General features: G+C 39.8%; 1 long non-coding RNA gene across 1 annotated transcript in view; it reads left to right on the top strand.

The window, feature by feature from the left end:
* Nucleotides 1–9257: 9257 nt before the first annotated feature.
* LOC131839126 (uncharacterized) overlaps nucleotides 9258–18605 on the top strand; it is a 185145-nt gene continuing 175797 nt past the window's right edge. Inside the window, exon 1 of the long non-coding RNA XR_009356803.1 lies at nucleotides 9258–9340. This is a non-coding gene — a long non-coding RNA (uncharacterized LOC131839126). The remainder of the gene's footprint in view (nucleotides 9341–18605) is intronic.

Raw genomic sequence — 18605 nt, 5'->3', positions numbered from 1 at the left:
GGAGTGGGAGGGGAGACAGGAAGGCAGTCTGGTAGAAGATTTGAGACTAAATGAAGAGGGCCTATCGGTGCTTCACTGGATGGCAGGAGGCAGGGGCGGGATAACTCGCCTGGATGGGATAGATTGCTCCCATGTCTGGAAAGACTGTAATCCAGGGGAGCAAGTGGGACTGTGCAGGGTCTGTAAAATGGAGATGCTAAGAGTACATCCCATGGAAGAGTGAAGAAGATAACTCAAGTCACTAAAAATTTTTTATCACAGTGCCTGACACAAAATAAGCACTCATAATTGAAAGTCATGATTGATAGGCACAAAATAGCTTCTTAATTAACACTTGCTGATTGAATGATTACTTGAGTAGTCACAGAGGAGTAGTGGTATCAAAAATTTATTTTGTGCTTATTATGCATGCAGGAATGGGGCTACACCCTTCACATGGAGCTCTATGAGAGGAGTGTTATTACTATCCCCTTTTTACAGATGACGACACTGAAGCCCAAGATCCCTCAGCTAGGAAGTAGCAAAGCCAGGGCTCAGGGACTGGGAGTCTGGATCTAGAAATCACGCTCTCCACTAGGACACACTGCAGGAGAGAAGGGGAAGCTGGTCAGGAGCTGGAGGATTCTGGCACCTGCTGAGGCTTGTATCTGGGCAATAAATCCTGGAAATATACTTAACAGAGATGAAGTGGGTGTCCTTTGCATAGCAGAGAAGCCCTTCTCCCTTAGCCCAGACAGCACCCATGAGCAGAGAGGGTATACAGAGCCACAGCAGAAGAAATTGGGCCAGTAGCCTTTTATCTATCTATCTATCTATCTATTTATTATTTATTTATTATGATTTTATTTATTTATTTTTCAGAAAGAAAGAGCACAAGCAGGAGGAGCAGCAGGCAGAGGGAGAAGCAGGAGCCTGATATGGGACAGATTCCAGGACCTGGGATTCTGACCTGAGGCAAAGGCAGATGATTAACCTGACCTGAGCAGAAGGCAGATGCTTCACCGAAGTGAGCCACCCAGGCGTCCCAGCAGTAGCCATTTATTCTGCTGTCATGTGACTTCTGTATAACCTGCTCTGCCGGCGCCTGCACACCTGGGCCTGCAGCTCCCTGGCACAGCCTCTGAAGTGACAAGAGGAAGCAGCATGGCTAGATGTCGCAGTAGCCACAGTAGCAGGAGGGCGACTGGTGCAGTCCATGGGGGAGCAGTAATTGCAAGGTCTTAAGCAGGGTTTCGTGGGCCTGGAACCAGAGGAAAGGTAAAGCTAGGCAGGGAAGAAAATGCCCTGTGGAATTTGCAATGTAGGAAACATGCATCCTGGGCCCACTCACTTCCTCTTTGTGAATCTCCTTCCTGACAGCATGGCCAATTCTGGACCTCAAAGCCCTTTGTTTATCTAGGATCCTTTAGTGCCATGGTTCACTTGGGCTGCTCCCCTTCCACAAGACCTCATGCCTAGAGCACAGTCTTCTTGTTTTTCCTATCACACCTTTTATTTGCTCTGTAATGCTCCCACCTGCTGACCCAGGGGGAAGAAATTTGAGAGGTATTTTTTCACCCTAAGGAGCTGGATTAAATGTAGGCTTTTGAGTGTCTTATCCTAATGATATTAATATTTTGAAAGAATATTCCTGAATGTCAATGGCATTCAAAAATAATCACATTCTAAGAGTGGAGCTTCATGCCCCATAGCCGGTGGTGGGGGTATTTTTGCACATCCCTTACATTACAAGGCATCAGTGACGGAATCAATCTGCTCATGGGCAAAGCTGCAAGCTCTCTATGAGAAGCATTTTAAATGAGATGCATGGTCTACAATGCATTGGATTTTATGCTATCTGTGCTATTCTGTATTTCATCTCTAAAATAGATTTTTGGGTTTTGGGGTGGCAGGAACAATTTTTCATACATTTCTTGTACTGCGTAAGGAAGATACTCAACAAACAGAGGTCCCTCTGTGTATCAAGAGGGATTTAAGGAAAACTGTGTAGGAGGATTCATTTTAGGAAAAGACAGTCTTAAGGCTGCTATAGCCCAGGGCTGTTCCACCACAAAGATGTAACCCTTGGTGAACCCAAACAAACTGAATTCAATCAAGTCTAAATACTGCCACCATCACATACAACTGGATTTAACCCTCTAAAAAATGAACTAGGTTTTCATCTATTGGACATTTTACTGAGTACCTCCATAACCAAGCACTGTTATATGCATGGGGTCCTTGTGAGAGATGATTCCTGCCCTGAAGGAACTCCTAATTTAATGGAAAGGCTGACAAGTAAATGTATAGTGTAAGGTTCCTATAAAGTCACAGATAGTTCAAGTGTTACAGAGTAACAGTGTCCTGGGAGAGTTGAATTTTATTTTTGTTATGCCCCAATAATGGGTCCATGATTAAAGGAGTGAGACTGATATAAAGCGAAGGTCAAGCAAAGCTTTATCTTGCGCCAAGCATCAAGAATCTTTTTTTTTTAAATTTTTTATTTTTTATAAACATATATTTTTATCCCCAGGGGTACAGGTCTGTGAATCACCAGGTTTACACACTTCACAGCACTCACCAAAGCACATACCCTCCCCAATGTCCATAATCCCACCCCCTTCTCCCAACCCCCCTCCCCCCAGGAACCCTCAGTTTGTTTTGTGAAATTAAGAGTCACTTATGGTTTGTCTCCCTCCCAATCCCATCTTGTTTCATTGATTCTTCTCGTACCCACTTAAGCCCCCATGTTGCATCACCACTTCCTCATATCAGGGAGATCATATGATAGTTGTCTTTCTCTGCTTGACTTAATTCGCTAAGCATGATACCCTCTAGTTCCATCCATGTTGTCGTAAATGGCAAGATTTCATTTCTTTTGATGGCTGCATAGTATTCCATTGTGTATATATACCACATCTTCTTGATCCATTCATCTGTTGATGGACATCTAGGTTCTTTCCATAGTTTGGCTATTGTGGACATTGCTGCTATAAACATTCGGGTGCACGTGCCCCTTTAGATCACTACGTTTGTATCTTTAGGGAAAATACCCAATAGTGCAATTGCTGGGTCATAGGGCAGTTCTATTTTCAACATTTTGAGGAACCTCCATGCTGTTTTCCAAAGTGGCTGCATCAGCTTGCATTCCCACCAACAGTGTAGGAGGGTTCCCCTTTCTCTGCATCTTCGCCAGCATCTGTCATTTCCTGACTTGTTTATTTTAGCCATTCTGACTGGTGTGAGGTGATATCTCATTGTGGTTTTGATTTGTATTTCCCTGAGGCATCAAGAATCTAACTGAACGTTCGGGGATGCACCTCTTGCAAGAGAAGGTGACCCTTCTCTGTTTCACAGACTAGCTTTTAAGGGCAAAGGCCATGCAGTTGGGCCTGGCCACGCACAGGTGGCCAATGAGATTGTAACACACACAGGAAACTCCACAGTGATGCTAGGTGACCAATTGAGTTACAATTTACCCTAGTAGACATTTGAACCAGCCTATTACACCTTGATTGGGATTGGCACCCAAAAGGCAGGGCCCATACTCCTTGGTAACCAGGGAGACAGTATGCATCCCCCCACTGATCTGATGTCTCCACCTGGCCTGACCCACCTTTGTGTCTGGGCTTTGTTACTTGAAGCTGGTTTCTAGGACTTGTCTCCAAGTAAATCCCCTGGGGGAAGAGGAGAAGGGACAGTTTCTAAATAGGTCCTAACAATTTTATTTTATTTTTTTTAGAGCTGCATTTTAATAGCAGTCTCTAATTCACAGATCATTGAGATCCCACGGTCTCCATGAATCCTTTTCTCCTAAGGAATCTTTTCCCTCCCTGTCACTAGAGGAGGTGGTGCTGATAAGACCCTGTATGACTTGGTTTCTGATAAAACCTAATGAAGATCTGCCAAAGTGACAAAGATGCCATATAGTAGTGTGATAAAAATAGTTGTTCAAGTTTTCTTTTATGAAATAAAGGACCCCATGGTTCTTCCCTAGCCAATCCTTCCTTGTAAAGTAGTAACTCATCACTAACCTCATCTTCTTAATACAATTTTGGGAAAAAAAGTTTTAGTTGTTAATCAGAGTATTATCTTTTTCAGCACATTCCTCGGGACCACTTTAAAGAACTTCACTCTTGGGGCACCTGGGTGTCACAGATGCTTAAGCATCTGACTCTTGGTTTTTGCCTCAGGTCATGATCTCTGGGTCAAGAGATTGAGCCCCACATTGGGCTCAGGGAAGAGTCTAATTGAGATTCTCTCTCCCCCTTCCTTTGTCCCTCCTCTAGCTCTTGCTCTCTTGCTCTCTCCCAAATAAATAAATAAATAAATAAATCTTTAAAAAAAGAACTTCACTCTTAAATTCAGTTTCTGGGGGTGCCTGGGTGGCTCAGTGGGTTAAAGCCTCTGCCTTCGGCTCAGGTCATGATCCCAGAGTCCTGGGATCAAGCCCCTCGTCAGGTTCTCTGCTCGGCGGGGAGCCTGCTTCCCTTTCTCTCTCTCTGCCTGCCTCTCTGCCTACTTTTAATCTCTGTCAAATGAATAAAAAAATCTTAAAAAAAATTCAATTTCTGCCACCATAATATTGCGACTAAATTTGACTTCTCTGGAAATGAACTAGGTTTTTACATATTCAACAAAAATTTCTAGAGCACCTCCATAACCAAGCAAGGTGACTGTTTTCTGTCTCACAGCCTTCTTAACTCTCTGAGTCTGGAGGAGGGGTTGGTAGGGATCCTCTTTGTTTCTCACTGCCTCATTTCCTTAACTTCCTCTCTTCAGACGTTCTTCTCTGTCATGCTACCTCAGTCACTTACTCCTATAGTCATAACTTAGACCTTGTCCTTGCAAACAGCTGGAACGTTTTCCTAATTTCAAGGTCAAATATTCTGTTTTCTGAACATTGTGTCTTCTGTGTTGATGACTAGATTTATTTCTCTAGGCTTATGTTTCTAATGAGTCATAGATTCAATAGTTGATAGCTTACTTAACTTCTCCACTTAGATGTCCAACAGACATTTCAGATTTGCAGTGTCCGAAACAGAATCCTCGAACTCCCACCCCCTCCAAACACACCATCTGTTATTCTTTGTATTACCCTCATTTTAGCAAGTGACACCATTCTTTGTTCATCTCGATACAAATTTAGCCATCATTCTCAATGTCTCCTTTTTCCTAAACACTATTATCCCCTCCATTAGCAACTGGCTCTTTCCACTCACAAAATGTATTCTTAAATGTGTCTAGTTCTCTCTGTCTTCGTAACTACCCTCTAGTCCAAGCCACCATCATCTTTTCCCTGGTCTATGGCCCCAATTGCCCTCCCTCCACACCTACTTCCTTCCCACCCAATCCTCCTATAACAAGTCACTATATATATATCTATATATCTATATAGATATATATCTATAGCCAACTAAGGGACCTTTGTAGATCAGATCAGATCATGTCACTGCCCCAGTCTAACACTTAGATTTCCACTGCAGTTAAAGTCCAATTTCTTTATCATGGCTTACCTGGGTCTGCAAGCCTCTGACCCTCTCTCTGCCTCTCAGCATCTGTTCTTGTCCTCTCTTTTGTTCATTGTATCCCAGACACCAGCATCCTTTCATTTACTCTTCTACATCTCCCCCTCTTACAGCATGAAATGTGTGTTTGATTTTGATATTTCTCTGTCTGGAAATCTTATCCTTCTCTTTGTTCCAAAGATAATTTCTTGTTATCCTCCAAGTTTTATTTTATACTTCAGCCTTTCTGATTTGCCCTCCTCGATCATGCTCCCTAAAAACAAGCCCCCCAAAGTACTTCTTTTACTTCCATTTGTTTATTTCCTTTATGACATGTCTCATTCCTCTCATTGATTATTAAACCATGTTGCTATGTTATGGCTTTCTCTTCCACATGAAGTGCAGTCTTAGGATTTTATGGACCCTGTTGTCTGCCTGTTGTATTTGCTTAATCTAATAAATTACTTAAGAGGACTCTTGGGGCAATTTGCCCCAGATTCTGTCTTAAAGATATCAAAGTCTAAATCTCTGCTGAGCATCTTAATTTCAGTATTGCTAGGATGCCATACAAATCTTTCAGTTTATTTCTTATATTCTGAATGTCGTTGATGGAGTTATTAGCTTCAGTTATAAAAGCTTCAGTTATTAGCTTCAGCAATCTTCATTTTGAACTCTTGCCCATTAATATTTTATTGTTCTCTTCTTCCTGCAGCTAAGAAGATTAGGTTACTTGACAATGGGAGAGGTTCTGTTTTACAAATGTGTGCTCTTTCTTTTACTGAAAATTTAGAATGTGAGATTGTACTTTTCTGTGTTATCTGGTACCATTATCCTGATTCAGTTTCATTGGGACACTTGGAAGATAGTGGAAAAACATTTGGACTTTTGGTTTTGACCAGCCTCTACATTTACTATCTTGCCCTTCCAGAACAAAAGTGAATATATTCATGACAACACTGATAGTTTTGAAAAGACATGATGAAAGACATCAGAAAATGTGAGATTTTGATAAATATCTGATAGTAAGAAGTAAATAAAATCACAATGAGGTGAAGCAGAGCTAAGCAGACACAGCCCAGAAGACATGAAAGGCCACAGTGTAGGAAGTAGAAGTTCACCCATAGCACATACAAAGAACAGGAATGGGAAATAGATCAGAAGTCAAAAATATAATTGAAGGCTGTGAAGAGAATACAGTACATATCAGCATCCATCCATCCATCATGGATGCAGTGATAGGGTTTATCCCTTTGTTGAATCTGGGTTATATTTTAAAAAATCTGTATGAGAGGATATGGTATGCTAGTCCGAGAGATAACATGTGGGGCTGGTGGAACATTTAGGCCGGCTCTCAACTTATGAACCTAAGTTAAAGGTAGTTGTGGGATACTTCTACCCCCATACAACATGCTTGGAATTGGCAGATTCTAGGGAAAAAAATGGATGAGTAGATAATGTGTTGGCATCTATAGAGGGACACATGCCAGCTATTTACAGTAATCAACCTGGTCCCTGAAGTGTAAATATGAAAATACACATAGTAGTGCCAGTTATTTCAGGAAATCAAATAAAGGCCTAAGTGATTGAACAGAAAAACTGACTCAAAGAACCAGAAAAGAACTTTATACATTTTAAATGAGTGCCCTCAGTATTAGATTTATAAAATTTTCAAATTTTACAAAATTGTATTTATAAAATTTAATACATTTAAATGCTAAAATTAAAATCAATGAAATGTCACAAGAAAACTTTGAGGAAATCTCTTAAGACATAAAACAAAATGATGAAGAAGATGGAAAAGATGAAATAAAGTTAAAAAAACTTGAAGGGCAATCTAGGAAGTCCAACATAAATTTAATAGAGAAAGGAAATTAAAGAGAGAAATTAGAGAGAAAGCAATAATCAGAAAGACAATATAAAAAAGTTGTCTATATCTGATCAATATATGAATCTATATCTGATCATTTGCATTAAAATGATCCACTGAGTTGCAAGCATTTTGGATTTTAGGAATTCTACATCTACATACACATGAAATTCCAGAAACCTGTGATAGAACACAGATTGCATCATCTTCCAGAGATTAAAAAAAAAAACCACAAAAACAGTCACTACAGAGGAATGAGAATCAGACTGACACAACACTGCTCACCAACTAGCAGACATGAAATTCTGAAAAATAATTTTTAAGTATGGAATTATGTGCCTAGTGAAACAATTAATGCAGAGTAATGATTTCTGGAATATACTAGATTTCAGAAAATTTACTTTCTACTCACCAACAAGCAGACATGAAGTTCTGAAAAATAATTTTTAATTATGGAATTATGTGCCTAGTGAAACAATTAATTCAATGTGGAGACAGAGTATGATATTCTGGGATATACTAGATTTCAGAAAATTTACTTTCTACACATCTTTTCTGAAGAACATTATTTGAGATGGACTTTGACAAAGCAAAACAGAAATCCAGGAAAAAAGGCAGAGATGGGATCCAGTAAACTGGGGATTTAATCAAGAGTGCCATGAAAAAAATAAAATTCCAGAATCACAATTGTATAGGTAACTTAGTCCATATAGGAACAGATAGTCATAGGCTAAGAGAGAACAACTTTGGGAAGAAAGTGAATTTTCTGTAACTATAAAATTAAGAAACTAGAGTAAAAAGAAAGATCATTAGAATTCCCAACACAAATCAAAACGTAATATGAAAAAAAATCATTGCCTAATATGAAGAAACTCAAATGTACTAATTATAGAGCTGTAAGAAGTGAGAACAAATTTGTGCATGATTCAATAAGCAACTCAGTTTCAGTGACATAGGGTTACATCTCTTTTTCTGTGGGTTCAATCCTATTATTTGTTGACTAATAGTTGACTATAATAACTGTAATATTTTGAAATGAATTGGAATCAATCCATGGACAAACTTCTGAAAAACTCACTTCTTGTACAGAACAGATTGTAAACATTCTAAGACTTTACATGTGAAAGTAGAATTACAGATAACAGGTTGGATAGTGAAACAAGGCAAGTAAATTATCTTATTTTACAAATGGGAGTTAAAAGTTGGGTCAAGAAATATCTATATTGTTACAAATAGGAGTATGACCATTAAAGAAGTAAAAATACATATTGCTAAGAAAAACTGGAAGAAGCAAAGTTAGTTAAACATCTTTATCTCTCATACAAAGGAGTTCAAACCCTTGTATAAAGTTGGGAAATCAATGAGCTAACTCAAAATAATGAACATTTTATTTAAAATTATTTTAAAAATCAGAACAACTAAAAAACAGAAATAATTAAAATAGTTCTCTTTGGGGAGTGAAACTAGGTAGAAACTAGGGGGCCAAGGAGAGGAGAATTTAGCTTCACGTTTTGTGTCCTTCGGTATTGTTGGATCTTTTACTTCTATATGAACATATTATTTAAAAGACATTCAAAATTAGACTAGAAAATCGTTTCCAAGAAAAGGAGTGAGTTTAACGGTAACACACTAAGTTAGAAGTTGTATAACACTCCTTTAGGTCAACACAGTGTGTTTGTTCTAGTGCGACAGATGTTTTTCTAATGCTGGTGCTGCGTGGAGGAGCAAGGTTAGTGTGGGTCACAGGAAGTTGTGCACATCTAATCTGGTTAAGTCAGTGTTCTCCCCGCCGCATGAGAGCGGCTGAGCAGGAAGCTTACGTACTACCTGACCCCGGGAGCGTCGCGACGCTCCCTCGCCTTGCGCGCTCAGGCCGGCGCCATTTTGTGAGCGTCTGCGCGGCTGTCAGGGGTCTCATGTCCCTCACAGTATGGAAGCCGCGGCCTCATTCCACTCCCGCCCGCAGATTTCTTCTCTGATTTCAAAGGTAAGGCCTTGTGTTTACCTCAGCATTTATTACAGATTTCACGTTGAAAGAAATGATACTGTTATTTCCATTAGGATTGCTACTATTTCTCTTGGCGCTTTGGTTTCGAGGTGGCATGGTTCTAAGTGGTCCCTACCTTTACCTTTCCTCCACAAATACTGGTGTTTTTGGAGTGCGATGTGAGGTTTCTTTGATGTCACTTACATTGAATTATAGTAGGAAAATCTTTATTTCTTTGTAAATGCTTTTTTATTTTAAAGACTTCCACACATGGACAGAAGTAGATGCAATGGCATATTGAACACTTATGAACTCGTTATCCTATTTCAACAATAATCAGCCCCTAGCCAGTCTTATTTCATCTATGCAGTCTTTTATCTTCTCTCTCATAATATTTTGATGTAGATCCCAGAAACGTTATCATTTTATTTGTAAATATGTATCTCTAAAATGTAACGAGTCTTTCTGTAACATAACCATAATTCCATTATGATACCTGGAAAGTTTAAAATAATTTCTTTGAATAGCCAGTCAATACTGTATTTGTACTGTGTGTGTATGTGTATGTACACACACAGTACAAATACAGTATTGACTAGCTATTGTCAATACTGTATATGTATGTACATACAATATGTACATATGTATATACATATACATATGTATATATGTACATATGTATATATGTATATGTACATACAATCTACATATACATATGTATATACAATATGTATATTGTATGTACATATACACACCCATATATATAAACAAATACATATGTATATATTCGACATAAAATAAAATTATTATTGCTTTAGTATTAGAAAACAAAGTATGCTTGAATTGAAACTTTAAGTTGTGACTCCCCTTTCACTTCCATATTGAGCTATTATTTTTATTAAGTGCAACTCAGAAAGGTATCTTCTTACTCTTGAAGATACTGGGCAAGAAACATTCTATCAAGACAGCAGCTTATGCCAAGGGTGGGTGAGAGGCTGGTATAGTCAGTAATAACTGTGGCACCAGGGGCCAAAGTTCCCAGAGACCTTGGGAGAGTGGAGGTGAGCCTCCACATGGAAGTTTGCTTCTCAGCAGTTTCCACTCCAGACTTCTGTGATACTTCCAATCTTCAAAAAGGATGACCACCTTCAAGCATATTTGCATTTCTCCGCTAGATAAAAAGCATCCTTGCTGCTCTCACTTTTTTAAGAAACTTAGTTGTCGGTTTTTCATTTTTTTCTCACATCACCTCACTGGTTTTCTCAATTCAAAAAAAAATAAAAGACAAAACATCAGCCAGATGTGTGATGCCTCAATATTTCTCTCCAGTATTTCCTTGTTTTCCTTTGCACTTCATCACCCTGATGTTTTGTTTGTGGGATTGATTTTACTTTGACTCTAGTTTGAAATAAGTAAATACATATAGATATATTTTCTCTCTCTTTCTCATATGCATGATATCTAATATCCATCATCTATCTATCATCTGTTTATCTGTTGGCAGAATTCTGGTTTTAATTAATTTTTTTAAAAGATTTTATTTATTTATTTGACAGAGATCACAAGTAGGCAGAGAGGCAGTCAGAGAGAGGAGGAAGCAGGCTCCCCGCTGAGCAGAGAGCCCAATGCGGGGCTCAATCCCAGGATCCTGGGATCATGCCCTGAGCCAAAGGCAGAGGCTTTAACCCACTGAGCCACCCAGGTGCTCCAGAATTCTGGTTTTAAATTACAGACACAGGGCGCCTTTTTCTCTGCATACTGTGAGTTATGTTCTAGCCTTGACACTTATTTCTTTTTTTTCCAACAGTGAGAAATCTTTTTACCATTATCTGCAATATGTTTTTATTTTTTTTTACCTAATATACAAATAAAGTAGTTTTAGAATTGCAAATCTATTCTCTTGGAAGAAACAAATTTATCAATTAGAGTACAGTGTTTAAATTCTTTTTGTTTTGAGTCTTAACATTATCTAGCACTGTTTTCCAAAGTTACATCAGCAGTTTGCTGCTGTTTACTCCATCCTTCTTCATTATGGTCATGTTATTCATTTGTAATACAGTCTGTGTTGCATCTTTCCCATCCTCACTGATTAGTTTTAGTTTATGGAAGGCAGAATTTACTCAGTGTTGCACAGTTCAATGGATTTTTGCCAAGTGCATAGAGTTATATATCCTTCATCACATTTTCAATCTATTCCATTAGCCCCCCAATTCCCTGTGCTGTTCCTTTGTAGCCAGCCCCTCCTCTCACACTTCAGTGCCTAGTGGCTACTTATTTGTTTCCCACCCCTGTAATTCCAGAGCATTATACAAATGGAATTATTGTAGCCTTTACATCCTGGCTTCTTTCTCTCAGCAAACTGCATCTAAGATTTATTCATATTGTTATGAACAGTTCGTTGTTTTTTATTGCTAGATGGCATTTCATTGAATGCATGTACCACACAGTTTATCCATTCACCAGTAAAGAACCTCTGGTCATTTCCATTTTGGGGGACTTATATATAAACCTGGTGTAAATATTTACATGCAGATTTTGTGGGAACATAAGTTTTAATTTTTTCTGAATAGTTACTTAAAAGTGGATTGTTGGATGATATGATTGGTGTATGTTTAAATTTTTTAAAAGATTTTATTTATTTATTTGAGGGAGAGAGTGATCATGAACAAGGGTTAGGGGCAGAAGGAGAAGCAGACTTCCTGCTCAGCAGACAGCTGTCCTGGGACCAGTCTCAGGACCTGGAGATCATGACCTGAGCTGAAGGCAGACGCTTAACTGAGCCACCCATGTGCCCAAGGGTGTGCTTAAATTTATAAGAAACTGGCTGTACTTTGTATTCTTATGAGCAATGTATGAAAGTTCTACAATATGCCATTTTGTCTTATCTGTGAATACAGATAAGAGCCTTCCAGAGGGTGCAGAATTCTTCAACTTCTGGACTGTCCCACCACCCCTCATTCGACCTTCACAAGTTTGTCAGTTATTCTACTTCACCTCTTCACCTCTATTCTGCTTCACCTCTTCTTCCATTTGAGAAAAAGAATATAAAAAATGAATACAAGAATGAAAAGACACATGGAATAACAAACATCAAATTAAAAGTAGTGATTATCTCTGTTAGGAAGGAAGAAGTACAAGTGGAGATGAAAATGTAAAAAATCTTCATTGTATTGATAATGTTCTGTTTCTTGAGTTGGGTGATGATAGGATAATTATATTATCCTTAATACCCTTGTACATGTTTAAAATCACATGAAATTAAATAATAAACAAATACAACAAAATAAAACTAAATTTAAACCCTAAGTAGAAGCCAATTTAAAAAATAGTGTCATGGGATATTTTTTTCTCCCTTATGTATGTCTGTATTACTTTATTCACATATTATTTTTGTACTTTTTTTAAAAAAAGATTTTATTTATTTATTTGAGAGAGAGAGAGCATGAGATGGGGAAGGATCAGAGGGAGAAGCAGACTCCCCGCTGAGCAGGGAGCCCAATGTGGGGCTCGATCCCAGGACTCCAGGATCATGACCTAAGCTGAAGGCAGTTGCTTACCCAACTGAGCCACCCAGGCACCCTTATTTTTGTACTTTTTAAAAGAGTTTGTGCCCTAGACTTATTTTCGTAACCCTTGGGCTTCCCAGGTTTCATACATTTCAGTGACTTTGTTGATATGAGAGGTGTCATAAAAGCCTCCCTTGTTTATAAAAAGATCAGGGGAAGTCAGTTATCACTATGCTAAAGGGTTGAAATTGGGACAGGGTTTGGGGCTAGACTGATGTGAAAAATTTCCAGAATATCACAAATATTGGGTTTATTTGAATCGTCTCCTATGCAAAAGCAACATGTTTTGGAATCAGAGATACCACAAAGAAAAATCAGGTCTTCCTTTCTCACTGCATGAAGTTAAATTTTTCTTAACTTCCATTTCCTTAGCTTTTAAGTGGTAATAATAAAAACTCCCCTGTACAATTATTTTGAAGTTTATGGATATCTGACATGTAACCCAGTTGTGCCCAGGATTTAGCTGCATTTATCAAGTGCTGAGGATCCAGACAGGACTGAAGATCTGGGTTTTCTTATCCTCCTGGTGATAGCTGAAGTGGGAGTAGATGAGATCACTAGGTGGTGTGTGTAGAGAACCAGGACAAGGACTGAACCTTCAGTTACAGGTAGCATTGAAGGACAGAAAGACAAGAGGGGGCTAAAAAGAGGTGGCCAGGGTGTCAGGAGGAACCAAAGGAAGCCAAAGGAAGAAAGTAAGGTGTGGTCAACAATGTCAAATACCGAAAAGGGGCAGGTTCTAAGACTGGAAACAAGTCCATTGATTTGCCAATTTGTGGTCACTGATGACTTTTGGCAGTCACAATTTGAAAGGTGTTGGGGCAGGGGTGGTGCATAACTTAGATAGCAGTGGGCTGAACAGGCAAGTGAGAAAGAAGAGACAGACCTCATTTGTCTGGTTCTTTAAGCTGTGGTAATCCGGCGGGTTGCAGTGGTAGTGCTGGGAAAGGACTGATTTTGGTCAGCATATTACTTACTTTGGCTCATTTTAAGCATGATCAACTAGGATCTTTCTCTCCCTTTTTAAACCTAGGTAAGTCAGTGTTTTTCTGTCCTGAATGGGTATAATCATTTTTAAAGACACCTAAATGGAGAACTTTAACATCCAAAAAGCACTTTGTTAGTTTAAGTCAAATTTTTAAAATTCATTCTGAAACCTGATTTCATCACTATTGGCTTTATAGTCCTGCCTCGACTCTGCTTTTTGAGCTTCCCAGACTTCCCCTAAGGAACTGGAGATGAAGGTGCTCCTGTTACTGTAACTTTTGGGCATAGAAAACAAGAATGAGCTCAGTTTTATTCCGGGAAAACAAAAAGAAACACATTTTAACAAGGGTTCTATTTATTTACTCAAGGAGAAAAATATACCCAAGAGTAGACAGAAACATTTTTATATCTAGCTCAGCCAGTGGTAGGAAGTTAGTGGTAGTGAATGTTGGTGGGACCGGGAACGCTGGTTACAGTGAGGCAGAATGTGGGCAGAAGATGCTTCCTCCCGGCTGCCTGGCAAGCTGTTCCTGCACCACTCTTGCCTTTCACAGACACAGGTTCAGTGTCTGTACCTGAAGAACTGTGAAGCCAGAGCTGGGGAGGTGTGGACCCATGTACCTGTGCCCCCCGGCTCCGTGGCATGCTGCCAGCACATGTTAGCAGGAGTTTTGTTTGGGGACCTGCAGCCTATGGACAGCAGATGAGTGGCCAACATGCTTGGGTGTATGCTGACTCATTTTAGAACAACTGATTTAGAGAGCTGCTGGCGTGTGGGTGTTAGTGTACTGTGGTTGATTTTCCAGCATGCTACCAAAAAAGCAGTTGATGGATGGCAAGTGATGAAGTCAAAGCACGGTTAGGGTACTGTTCAGAGTTTTACCTGGTAGTGCTTTCCTTTCGAAGTCTGTCTTTTGGGATGCCCCTGTAATTAGCCCCTAAATTTTAGCGACATTTTAGAAACACTGAAATATGAATAGTAAAGATTTTTAGCACTTACCAGATGCCAGGCCTGTTTCTGAATGTTTCATGTGCATTAAACAATTTTCTCCTTACCACCTTCTGAGGCAGATGTAATTGTCAGGCCCATTTTGCAGTCAGAACAGCTGAGGCTTGGGGATGAGAAGTAACTACCCTTAGGAATAGGGAATCCATAGTGGAGCATGACATTGACTGATGTCATGACATGACACATATGTTCTTTTGTTTGTTTGTTTTTGATTTTTAAGATTTTATTTATTTATTCAACAGAGAGAGAGAGAGAGAGAACACAAGCAGGGGGAGTGGGAGAGGGAGAAGTAGGCTTCCCACTGAGCAGGGAGCAGAACATGGGGCTCTATCCCAGGACCCTGAGATCGTGACCTGAGCAGAAGGCAGATGCTTAACAACTGAGCCACCCAGGCGCACCTAAGTCTATGTTCTTAACTATGAAATGCTAATGAGAGTTTAGTTTCATTTAAACAGAAACCAGTGGGCTGTGCTTATTATTCTGCAAGTGCGATTTCTATATCCCTTCCTGATTTTTTGCACATACCTGTATATAAAATAGATGAGTGTTTGTCCATTTACTCTGAAAATGTACACTAAGTTGTGATTCAAGTAGGCACACGAAGAAGGGGCTATAATCTTTTTACATGTGATGAATAGATGAGTCCCTTTATTTTTTTAGGTGGTTAATTCTTTCTCAAGGATGTTCTGTAGGACACCTCTTGCTATGGAGGGAAGCAGGTGGGCTGCCTTGGGTAGGGCTGGGCTTTGCCTCTGGGGAGGCCCAGGGATTCCTTAAGACAAGAGTCTGTCAGAGAATCCTAGCTTGTAGAGAGAGAATAGTTAACAAGGAAGGATAGCTGAGGTTGAGTGAATTACTCCAATGGCATCATTTAGTATTTCAGACATGACATTTAATTGTCTGTAAAGTCTTTGTTGATTCTGTCTCAGAGTTATGGGAATCTTTTTTCCATGGGCCTACTGCCCTTGAGCAGTCTGAGGTGGGGGAGCAGTTAGGGGCAGAGGGCTTTGACCCACATGTTGGAAGCATTAGTATGATTCCAAAACAGAGGCATCTTTATAATTAAATGAATTTTTTAAACTGCTTAAATTATTAAAGTCTGAACGGCTACCCTCCTTTTGGACCAAATGCTAGAGATGAGCGCCCTCTGCCTAAACTATTCTCCCACTACACTGAGAGCTCTCTGCGGAGGAGTCTTGCTCCCCACCTACCTCCTTTAGGTCCCTGGTTCTTCCCTCTCCGATCACTGACACGTAGGTCTGAGCTGCTCTGGTCACCTTATCGTCTCTTGGGGACCATCTTCACACTCTCTCCTTGACCCCTGCTCTCCCATATGCCAGCCTGTATGAACTGTGGGGCAGGCCCTTCCATAATTCTCCGTAATACAACTGAGACCAAACACATAAGCAGTAAAATTTAAATAACCGTTCTTCTAAACTGTGGCTTATCTTAGCCCTCAAAATTGCTTAGCTTCCAATTGGCCACCACCTAGCAGAGACTAGTTCCTCCCCATCACCCCACCTATAGGAAGGTCCTAAGCAATGGAAACCCTGTAAAATTCCCCTAGACCCCAGAGACAGGAAACAGAGTTTCCCACATTCTGTGTAAAGCCACCATGTGATTATATTTTCTATACTGGAATTAATGTCCCTCCACAGTGAGTGTCCAACTGAGAGTATCCATTTCCTTAAAGGAAAAACCTACTCCTATTTGGTGTAGGCTTAACTTTCAGCTCCCCCAAATCATAAGAACACCTGAATCACACATTAGTGCTTCCCAGTTTCTGGGCTTTTCTTAAATTAAGTTTCAATAGTTCTCTGAACACTGCTCTGGGTCAGAGGGTCCCAGACTCTGCCAGTATCTTTTTTATGATCATTCCTTCAGCAGGACAGAAAGGAGGTTCAAGCCCACACTTCCTCATGTAGGTATATTCCTCCCAGTATCCTAGCTCCTACAAAGAACTCAAACATCAACACATCCCATTCTGCAAGGAGGCCCAAATAGGATATAAGTTTAATAGGACAGATAGCATGCTTTCCGAGAAGGAGATATTTCTGTCTCTGAAACATAATTTGCAGGAATAAAGATTTGTTAAACGACACTCCCAGGTGACATTATATGGTATAGTGTCTCATTTTGAATGGTGGCCAGCACACAGAGGTACTTGGTAAATATGGAGTGACTAAAGGTTTGTTAACATTAGGAATGTTTCACTGTATTTGGGTCTTCCCCAAATGAGGTGGTGGATGTGTGCTTCCTATCTACATAACAGCAGAGTGTGTCTCAAATATTTTTTTCTTTCGCTTTTCCCAGAACAAAGGGACTGACACAAAAATGAATTCAAATTTTTAGTCTGGAATACAGCAGTTTACTAATTTTAAAATGGTTATTTCCCCCATTTATTTCAGAATCAGCATTTACCGATATTTTTGTTATTTTAATGTAGCTGAAGTGGAAAGAATACCAGATGTGGAATTGTTTAACCTGGATTTGGATCCTGGTTCTGTACTTCATTAGCTTTGTGATGTGGGACGAATTATAATCTCCCTGAAGTTCAGCCTCTTCATCTTAAAGTGAGAATAGTTACATCATGAAAACTAAATATAATATATTGTTTGGGAAGAATAAAGTGCCATACATATGTAAATTAGAGTATTATTGTTATTCTTGTAATTACTCAAGCTTTTACTCATTTCAGGGCTTCCAGCTTCATCATATTTTGAGACAAACTGCTCCAGGAAGTATGTATGGAAGGCTAAAAATTTCTGTTTCCTCTTTTTAGCTTCCATGTCTTGTCATACTTTTTTTTTTTTCCCCATGAAGATTTTGATTATTTATTTGTCAGAGAGAAAGAGAGAGAGAGAGCGTGCGTGCAAGCAAGCACTAGCGAGGGAGCAGCAGGCAGAGATGAAGCAGGCTTCCTGCTGGGCAAAGAGCCTGATGTGCAACTCGATCCCAGGACCCTGGGATCGTGACCTGAGCTGAAGGCAGATGCTTAACCGAAAGAGCCACCCAAGCATCCCGAGTGTCTTACCGACCGATCTTTATCTCCGAGATCAGACGAGATCGGGCGCGAGATCAGACGAGATCGGGCGCGTTGGGGGTGGTATGGCCGTAGACTTACCGATCTTTATCTCAAAGACATTAGCAAAGCTAGTTGATATTCCTTTTCCTCAGCTGAACAACTATTTATTGATCAGTTACTATAGACTATATGCTAATCTAGGTGTTGGGGGAAAATATGAAGATGATATATAAATTGTTCCTGATCTTGTGGGGTTATAATTTATCTGGAAAGGCAGATTTTGACCATGTAATTCCATAATTAATTAAGTGTAATTGAGGTTGGTGTTTTGAAAGAAAAGAATTGAGACCAGTGTCCTCTGGTGGCTAGTCTGACCAGCCACCTGCTGCAGTGGCTCTCCCTCATTTTTGGCCATGCTAGTGTCTTCTGTAGCAGTACTTGGGAGTCTTTGGTCGCGTCAGCTATTTGAATAAGAGCCTCTCAGGAATTCCTCCTAGGGGCATTTAGCCTCCAATGAGTCTATCTCCATTTAAAATGGCTTCTGGGTTCTATGGAACTTGGACAACTAAATGTTTCCTATGCTGCTCAAGGTAAACTTGTTTCTGGCTGTTCCAGCAGCAGCTATGTGTCTGCAGAAAGTTTTAAGGAACTTGCTCAAAGTTCCCTTCACTTGCACTG

Source organism: Mustela lutreola, chromosome 8 (assembly GCF_030435805.1).
Source record: "Mustela lutreola isolate mMusLut2 chromosome 8, mMusLut2.pri, whole genome shotgun sequence".
NCBI classification, from domain to species: domain Eukaryota; kingdom Metazoa; phylum Chordata; class Mammalia; order Carnivora; family Mustelidae; genus Mustela; species Mustela lutreola.
The sequence above is the reverse complement of the archived record's forward strand: the minus strand, read 5'-3'. Positions and strand labels throughout refer to the sequence as shown.